The sequence below is a fragment of the Sturnira hondurensis genome, unplaced genomic scaffold, assembly GCF_014824575.4.
Source record: "Sturnira hondurensis isolate 20B ecotype Veracruz unplaced genomic scaffold, ASM1482457v3 Scaffold0023817, whole genome shotgun sequence".
Classification (NCBI taxonomy): domain Eukaryota; kingdom Metazoa; phylum Chordata; class Mammalia; order Chiroptera; family Phyllostomidae; genus Sturnira; species Sturnira hondurensis.
The window spans coordinates 6,253,340-6,263,040 of record NW_028096448.1 but is presented as its reverse complement, the minus strand read 5'-3'; the positions used below and the strand labels follow the sequence as shown (position 1 = coordinate 6,263,040).

The window sequence follows — 9,701 nt, the reverse complement described above, 5'->3', positions numbered from 1 at the left end:
TCCTTGAATTAAAAGGTCTCCCATATGCTATACAAGGTCTTTCAGATATCCCGAGATATTGGCAAATATCTCACATAAAATGCCGTCAGTATTTATGCCATTTCCATTAGAACTGGGGAAATATGTAGTTTCTGTTTGCCTTTCTGTTTATCCCAAATTCTCTCCCCACTGACCTCACCAGTAATGTCACAAAACAAACACTGCCGCTTCTATATCAGCACTCTCATTGGGAGCAGACAAGGGGGACGATGGCATTTCAGTACTGTGTTTTGGATTCATTTAGAAGAGTCTTCACTCTAGAAAGTCATAAAACATAGATTTCAAAGGCCGTGAAAGAAAGCCATCTTTGGTTAAGAACCATTTGTGTCCAGAGAAGCAATGGGATGTAGACCCCCAGACAATGACACAACCCACCCTTCATCTGTCACAGGGACAAGGCCAGGTGTTCACGGGCAGTGGCTGAATGTTCTCAAAACCCAATGCCTATTGGGTTTTCTCACCCAAGATAATTATATGGTGCTGCCACAGTCAGATTTCCTGGTCGGCCACCTAGGTGTTGCTGGCACTGGAGCCCGTCCCACGTAAAGCTACCTACCCCCGCACTTGACTGATACTCACAACACACACCTCAGCCCTGCTTGTATCCTACTTGACTTTTCCATTTGTTAACCACCAGGAAGCATGTTAGATTGAGACGAAAAGCAAGGGGTTTACAAATTGGTAAAGAAATATGATATTTATCCTGTCAGCTGAAATGAACCTGGCAGATGTTTTTTTGGTTAAAGTTAAAATTGGGAGACCTATCACGTTACCCCTGGTGATGCTGCCAGATGCACAGCGTGTGTCTGACAAAGAGGCACCCACTGGTCATTTGAGCCCGGCTGTGGGTTCCAACAATTCATTACCAGAGCTTGCCTGAGAGGGGGCCCCGCCCGAGTTTTGAATACACAGAAGTGGACTCGTGAGAGCAGGGGAAAAAAATGGTTCTTTTCTACCTTTCCCTGCCCACAAACATCTGCGCTGTCAGGGAAGAGCTCTGGGAAAGAAGGTGAATGGAGTCAATCATCTTTGACTCTCATCTGCCAACATGGTTTTCCTCTCAGACTAGCAGCCCAGACACATCCCTCAGGACGTAAGAACGGAAATGGGTCAGTTCTTCCCACTCACGTCGCTGGGATCCCTCTTCCCACTGGAATTACACCACTATAAATAGAAGTGACCTGCATGTGTCCAGGAGAGGAGAGACACAGGAGAGTGTACAGGGCTGTTTTCTAGGGCAAGTTCCTCTGGGTTTTATCAAGGTCTTCCTGCCCAGAGTTTATGAGTATATGGCCCATTTATCTCACCACAGAACAAGGAGCTGGTGGTCCCTGATGTGAAAAATGCACTGCTGGTAATAATACCAGAGAGAGATCTCTAAGCTGCCCAGAAGGCCAGCCTGCCTAACGGCCTGATCTCAGTTCATCCTGTGGCCCCATGAGGGGAACTGGGCACGTGACAGGGCTGTATGAAGGGGTCCTAGGCTCCGTACAGGGCTGAGTTCCCGTCCTGTCGTACCTTTTCTTTATGGACTGGTACTTGGTTCTTTCACACAGAAGCCTAAGCCCAACCCTATGTCATGGCAATAATGAAGCCAGTCAAAATGGATCATTGTTATCACCTATCTGCACCTTATAGAGCTCGTCTACTGCTGAGTGTGTGTCCCTGGAGTGTGGCCACCCACACACATTTACATGTGCTCCATGTACACACATGATATCTTAGGAAGTCACACAGATTCTCACAGAACTAGACATAAGCATAGAGGGGAAACACTAGAAGGGAACTAAGAATTAAAGCAAAGAGCTGCATGTTATGTACCCTGGACTCTTGAGAAAGAACTCCGTGGGTGGTAAAACTCCCCCCACCATAAAATGATCTGAAACAAGGAAACAAGGTACAACAAACACAATATGATGTACTTCATAAATAATAAATACATCAAACAAATAAAATTCACTAATTAACAGCCTGAGTCCCATGTAAGTTTTGCAATTTAAGCGGGGAATGAGCAAAGCCCCATACCTGAGGCTCTCTACTTGAATATGGAGTGATAGGAAGCTCAGCAAAACTTGCGAATATTATAAAGGAATAAAACACAGGAGAACTGGTGCAGCACAGATGGTGAGTGTTACCATGGCATGCTAGAACAACTGGCCTAAATTTGGGTTGCATCACACGGATAGTAATACTGGAACAGTACCTGACAAAACCTGGCCTTAGCCGTTGAATTATGTCTCCCCAATTTATATGCTGAAGTCCTAACCCCAAGTACCTCAGAATGTGACCTTAGCTGGAAACAGGTGTTGCGGATGTAATTAGTTTGGATGAGGTCATACTGGAGTAGGGTAGGCCCCTAATCCATCATGATTGGTATCCTTATGAAAAGGGGAAATGTGAACACAGAGACGTGCGCATCAGGAGAATGTCATGTGAACAGGGAGACAGAGACCAGGGCAGTGTGTGGACAAGCCCAGAATACCAGATTGCCAGAAAATCACCAGAAGCAGGGAGAGAGACCTAGAAAAGATCTTTCCTTGCTTGGTACCTTCAGAAGAGCATGGCCCAGCTGACACTTGACTTTGAATTTCTAGCCGCCAGGACTGTGAGATGATACATTTTTTTTGCTTATGACACTCAGCTTGTGGTACTTTGTTATGACAGCTGTAGCAAAGTGATACATCTAGGAAATAGAATAAAGAGCCTCAGGCATTGAAGAGTGGGAGAAGAGGATTGTGATGAGCACAAAGTCAGAAACAGAGACAAGAGAGAATGTACCGAATGGAAACAGACCTGTGGCAGAGACACCGTGAGAATTCAGATGCATCTGCTCAGTGGTAGGTGACTTCTGTGCCTGTGTTTCCCTTCACACGTGTGCCTATCACTTAAAAAAAATCAAGACAAAGGTAAAGCTCTAAAGCTATCACAAATAAAGGAAGTTGGTATTTAATGATGTAAGAATAATGCTGTGATTAGATTTCCCTCCTTACACTTTGGAGGAGAAGAGTGCTGTGTGGAGAAACTATGACAAAGCCAAGAAAAAGTGCTCAGCCAGGGTCACCTTGCTCATTGAAGGCAGAGGGGAATTCGTGAAGACTTAAAGGACTTAAAACAACTGGCAAACTAGAAATACAAGCAATGGATCACAAAGACTCATAGTCATTATGATACTTTAGGAGATAAGTAAGACTAGACAGAGATTTAAGGACCTCTTTGAGAGACAAATGAATTGGAGTATCAAGTAGGATTAATTAATAATCCTTTCATTAATAGTAAAAACTGTTGATATAGTAGAAAATAAATTCATGGAACCTCAAAAGGATCTCAGTTCGTAACTACAAAAATAAACTAGTAGAAACAAAGACTTGTTCTGTTTCCAAAAGGGAATCAAAGTTTATTTAGTTAATAATTGAAATAAGTAGAAGCAATTAAAATGGATTTTCTGAAATATATTAATGTTAAAATGTTAATAAATGGACCACTTAAGGTTATCTTTCAGCCTAGCTCAAAAAGAAATGAAGAGTTTAAAATCCACCACAGAGCCCTGGCTGGTGTGGCTCAGGGGACTGAGTGCTGGCCTGTGAATGAAAGGTTCACCAGTTCAATTCCCAGTCAGGGCATGTGCCTGGGTTGTGGGCCAGGTCCCCAGTTGGGGGCACATGAGAGGCAACCATGCAGTGATGTTTTTCTCCCTCTCTTTCTCCCTCCCTTCCCCTCTGTCTAAAGAAAAATAATGAAAATATTTTTAAAAATCCACCACAGAAAACAGAGAAGTGAAAAGTAAAAGCAATAAATGACAATAAATATAAATTTACTTGGGCTAAAAGACAAACAATATATCAAAAAGTAAATGTGAACAGCCTAAACTTATTATTAAAACAAAAAAGTTAATTGACTGTATTAAAATATAAAATTCAACCATCTGTTGTTTAAAAGAAAAATGTATTTAGCACAAAAACATTCTGATAGCTGGGGTTGGGGAAAACAGTCTGAGATTTAACCCACTTAGAAACAAAAGCAGAGATCCTCTGGGCTTTCCATTTGTTAGATGTCATTTTACACACTGGAATCCTGCTTATCTTGCAAGGCTGGGCTCAGGAGGCCCCTTCTCCGTGACTTCTCCAGCTTCCCCTAGGCAATGTTCGAGACTGCTCAGCCTTTGCTATAAGGCACCACATTTAGATCTTTTGCCCTCATTAGATCTTGAGCTCCTGGAGAAAGTGGCTCTTCCTTTCCAAGCATACCTAATCAAAGTGTGGAATATTGTATATCTGTTACAATGAAAAAGATATGGATCGGGAAGAGAGAGATGGACATCCCATAGGCCCATCAATCCTTCACATGAGCACAGGAACATAGGTACAAAAGTGCCCATGTTCAGAGAACTCTGGCTGTCTAGTATGGTTGGGATATGGGATTTGTTGTATGGAGGGGTTTTGGGGAGAGAACTCATGCCGAAACAAGAAGTTGCAAAGGGCCTTGAATGTCATCCTATGGAGTCTATGGAATTGATGACATAGGCAATGGAAAACAATGAGGCAGAATTAGTTTTGTTTCCTGTTTGTTCACTTGTTTTTTTTGGGGGGGGGAGGGGGGTAACATTACTTCTGATGAGAGAATGGGGAACAGAGCTTTGAGCCAGAGAGGACAGCTGTAAGAGGCCATAGCTACAGGTTTGTCAGTGAGTGGTGGATTTTTTCTTCTTTGCATATCTTTACTTTACAGCATTTTAAAAACAAGATTATAATATCTTTATATTAAAACACTGACAAAGCAAACCATCTCTTTCTTTTCTTCTCCTTTCTCTCTTTTCTCTTTCTCCTTCATTGCTTTTAACTCCCTCCCACCTTCTTTTATCCCCCCTTCCTTCTTTCCTCTTCCATCTTTTCCTCCCTTCCCTCTATTCCTTATCTCCTTCCTTCCTTTTCCCCTCCTCTCTCTCATCCTTGCTTGCTTTCTGTTTTAGGACAATGAGAATGGAGCACAGATCTCATAGAATCTTGTGGTCCAGGTGTTGTCAGGTCTCAGAGATTGGTTAGGTGTGAGAGGTGAAGGAAGAGGAGGAGTTAAGAGGACTTAGGGATTTCTAGTTCACGTGACAGGGTGTTTGGGGAACCACCAACTGAGAGAAAGAAACAGGAGGGAGAACAATGTTTGGCTGAGGTGTGTATGTGTGTGGTTTTGGAAAAGTGCATTTGAAGCTCAGGTATTGGTACCCAAACCTGGGTTAAGAACTAAGAGCCTGGAGTCTGGAGATGTGTGTTTGGCACCAGTAGCTCAGGGGTGACTGATACCACCACGGAATTTGGTGAAATTGACCAGGGAGAGCCCAGGTTCAAGAAAGTCCTCTTCTGATGATACAAGAATGGAAGCTTGAGGACATATGTACACTTCAAGGGTAAAGAAAAGATAAGAAGTCAGAGAAAGAAATTAAGTGAAAGAGACAACTTAGAACAGAGTTTCACTCTCACGGGAAGGAAAAACTTTGAGGAGGGTGATGGTCAGTGATAAAGGTTCTTCAAGGAGGTTGAATGGAATGAAGACAATTGAAAGATACCAGGTACCAGGAAAGGCTTTTTTTTTGTAAAATGATAAGGAGAGAAGACAGATGACAAGAGACTGAAAAGTGACAGGGAAGTGAGAACACAAAATTGGGGAAGACAAAGTGTTTTTAAAAAGCTTGGAAGTGAAGGGAAGCAAAGAGATGATTTAGGTGGTCAAGAAAGTTTTTTTTTAAGGTGAGGGAAACCTGATTTGGTTTGTAGACTAAACAGAAGGAGCCAGTAGAAAGAGAAAGAAGGGAATCATTGATTAGATAACGTTCCAACAAGACTAGGAGGGTGGTCAAGTAAATGGAGATACTTATAATATTATCAGATTAAAAAAAGAATTCTGAATAAAAATCAATGAAGAATGTAATAGACACAATCTATCTAAAGTAGTAAATGCTTATGTTCAAGCAACATAAAAAATCCACATAGACATGAATTTCAAGAAGGAAACTTCAAGAATGGAAAATTCAAGAAGAAATAAATTTAGTAGTTGTATAAAATTCTCTTCAGCACCTGTCTGAGCAAAGAATAGGGACAAAGTGGAAAGCTGCAAAAATTAAGAAAAACCTAACAGATACATACAACAACCTGAAAAACATCAAACATATTTTTTTCATTAAAAACAGAACTTTCCCTCAAACTTTTGCATACAGGAGACAAAGTTGCATCTAAGAAACACATATCTATACTATTTGTTCACAACCAGCCCATGGGCTGGGAGATGACTATGCTTTCATGATGGTTGTGTGGAATGTGACTGCCCTTGTGCTAGAGAGCATGCATCCCGTAGCACGGGAAGACTCTACTCTTCCAGAATCCCTGAGATTCTTACTCTAAAATGTGATTGGGTTGACTTTCTACACACTGTTTGTTGCCGCAAACACAAAGATCAAAGGAGGCCGCAGAGACTCACTTAATAAGTGAGCTTGGGAAAGGAGGTCTTACTCGCCTTGAATATCTGGGGTCCAGTTGGATTTGATGGCCAATTCATTCTGTTTCTTGTGGGGCACCTACTATGGGCACTGGACTCAGGGCTGGGCATTCATGCTCAGAAGCACTGGACAAAGAAGTACTGAGTAATCCCATTCCATTGCATTAGTCCCACCTCCCCCCTAGTACTTACTGGTAGTAATTTAAGAGATTACTCACTACCTAAGTCAACAATTAAATTGATTTGGTGCCAGGGGCAACATAAGAGCATAAAGAGTTCATTAATATAGGGAAAATAACTAAGTTTAGGGTAACCTGACAGAAAATAAAGATTTTAAAAACAAGTCCAAGGAAATCAAACGTTGTGATGACATGTGGTCGCAGCACAGGCAGCCCTGGATGTCACAGCTGCACTCCTTCCTTCCTGCCTCCTGAGTGTATACACCTCACTTTTCCTGCTTTGGGGGCTACAAATGATGGGCAAAGGCTCAAAAAAGAAAAGAAGAACAAATGAAACTTGACATCCTTTGAGCATGGAGAAGTTTTGCACTAAGACGTTCTAAGGCACAGAGCCACAGGCTCAGCTCAGAACTGCCCCCTCCCATCCTGCTGATGAACCACAGAGACATGATTTCCCTTCTCGGGTCCTTCCTCAGATTCCCTCTGTTTCTCTTCTCGGACTGCTTTTCCCCTTTAAGTCCTGGGAGATAGAAGAACAGAGAAAAGTTGACTGAGAAGACCAGAGCCCAAAGAACCACCCCAAACACATCTTTGGGAAGGTCTCTGAATGTCCTTTGGTTGTTATTAGTAAAGAATAGTTCAATCTCAAGTGCACTGTTAAAGAATTACAGAATGATACAAAATGTCTCTATCCAGGCCAGAGAAAAGCTGTCAAGGGAGGGAACAAAAAGGCAAGAGTTCTTAATTTCCCACACAAGTATTTTAAAGATGGGGGAGGAGGGAGCGTGAAGAGGGTAGAGGGGGTCAAATTCATGGTGGCATAAGGAGACTAGACTTTGGGTGGTGAGCACACAGTGGAATATACAAATGATGTAATACAAAACTGCATACCTAAAGCTTCCATAATGTTATTAACCAATGTTACCCCAATACATTTAATTAAAAAAAATCAGTTATCAGGGAACAGTCATTTAAGCTGATATAATTAGAAACAGCTGAGAGAGTGAAAGAGGTTTCTTTTTGTTTTTGAATGTCCTATGTGCGGTGCATTCTATACACTAATTTGAGGTCAGAGGTTTGGTATTTTTACATAATTCTATCTTATGTTGTGCCTTAGCTGTGCATTTTACCTCAAGGAAAATAAATATTCTGTCTTATACATTATATGAGAAGCGGCTTAAAAATAAACAGTTTTGGATCATCCAGTACATCTGTACAACAAGACCCTTCAGATTCTAAAAAGTCAAGTGAAATCGTTATTTTGGCTATCACTCTAGCCATCACTAGTTTCTGGTAGCTGAATTATGATATAGGCTCTTTACAAACTGTATAAGCAGTTAGAACTCATTAGAAACTCATAACTGAAGTGAGTGGTATATTTATAACCACTATGCAGGACGTAGAGTGACATTTTTCCATCTTAAATAATGGTAATATTTCAGTTGTATCTTAGTTTTTTTATTTTTTTAAAACTTGTCACACAAGGACGTTTTTCACTGCTTCTACAGAGAGAGGAAGGGGGGGAGAGAAGCATTGATGTGAGAGAGATACATTGACTGACTGCCTCCCCTACGCACCTGGACTGGGGCTTGACTATGCGACCCAGGCACACACCCTGACCGGGAATCAAATCTGCAAACCTTTGGTTATAGGACAATGCTCCAACTAACTGGGCCACACTAGCCAGGGCATATCTTAGTTTTTATAGTTTGCCCTGTCTTGGCTTTATTTGCTGTCAATTTTGGTGAAAAATTAAGTTTCAAATTGTATTCCTGTTTCTCTGGGATAATATAATCCAATTTGTGACTTTTCAAGAGGAATCGTGTACACATTCAACTATAGGACATTCAGCCAAAGAAAATGATGAAACTCTTGCTATTTGAATCATTTAAATCCAATTTGTGTGATGTGCTGCCTATTATTTCTTATAGAGAATGCATCTGGATGGAGATGGGACGGAGCCTGGAGTTCTTTTGCACTGAAGTTTCTATGGTTCTAACTGTGTAATTATCAGCTTCAGGGGCTGACACTGGAAACTCAGAACAATTTCCCAACCTCAAGAAAGTACTATTTTTCACAATTTACATGAAAACTCTGCATAGGGAAGAATCCTTCTTACTGGAACAGTTTCCAGTAGTGCTTAAATATCGGGCCAGCTGGCTCTCCATGGCTCCTGTGAATTTAATCACCACACTCTTCCCAGAACCTATATTCCCAACCACTGAAGGCTTGAGCTACATCTGTCACCTAAATCTGGCTGTGATCATTTCTCATCATTAGCTCCATACATCCATACATGAACCACTCTGTGGGAGCCTCAAAGGCTTTGTAAAAGGGTGCATATGAGAAATGGTATCTTTGTATTTTTTAAATATAGTTTATTGATTATGCTCCTATAGCTGTCCCATTTGTTTTCTCCCCTTTATCCCAGTGTGCCCTGCACCGGCCCTCCTACCATCATCCCTAACACCCCTTAGTTCACGTCCATGGGTCATACATACAAGTTCTTTGGCTTCCCCATTTCCTGTACTATTCTTAACCTCTTGCTGTCAATTTTGTACCTACTAATTATGCTACTCATTCCATGTACTTTTTCCCCCACTCTCCCTACCCCCTCCCCAATGATAACTCTCCAAATGATCTCCATTTCTGTGATTCTCTTTTTGTTCTAGTTGTTTGCTAGGTTTTTTGTTTTTGTTTTTTAGGTTCCATTGTTAATAGTTGTGAGTTTGTTTTCACTTTACCATTCATAGTTTTGATCACCTTCTTTTTCCTAGATAAGTCCCTTTAACATTTCATATAATAATGGCTTGGTGATGATGAACTTGACCTTTAACTTGACCTTATCTGAGGAGCACTTTATCTGCCCCTCCGTTCTAAATGGTAGCTTTGTTGGATAGAATAATCTTGGATGTAGGTCCTTATGTTTCGTGACTTGGAATACTTCTTTCCAGCCCCTTCTTGCCTGTAAGGTCTCTTTTGAGAAATCAGTTGACAGTC

The 9,701-nt window shown here is 41.4% G+C and overlaps 1 protein-coding gene across 1 annotated transcript in view; it reads right to left on the bottom strand.

Annotated features, from left to right (window-relative positions):
• The window catches only part of CAP2 (cyclase associated actin cytoskeleton regulatory protein 2), a 149,668-nt gene that overhangs the window by 63,465 nt on the left and 76,502 nt on the right, over positions 1-9,701 (bottom strand). The window lies entirely within an intron of this gene.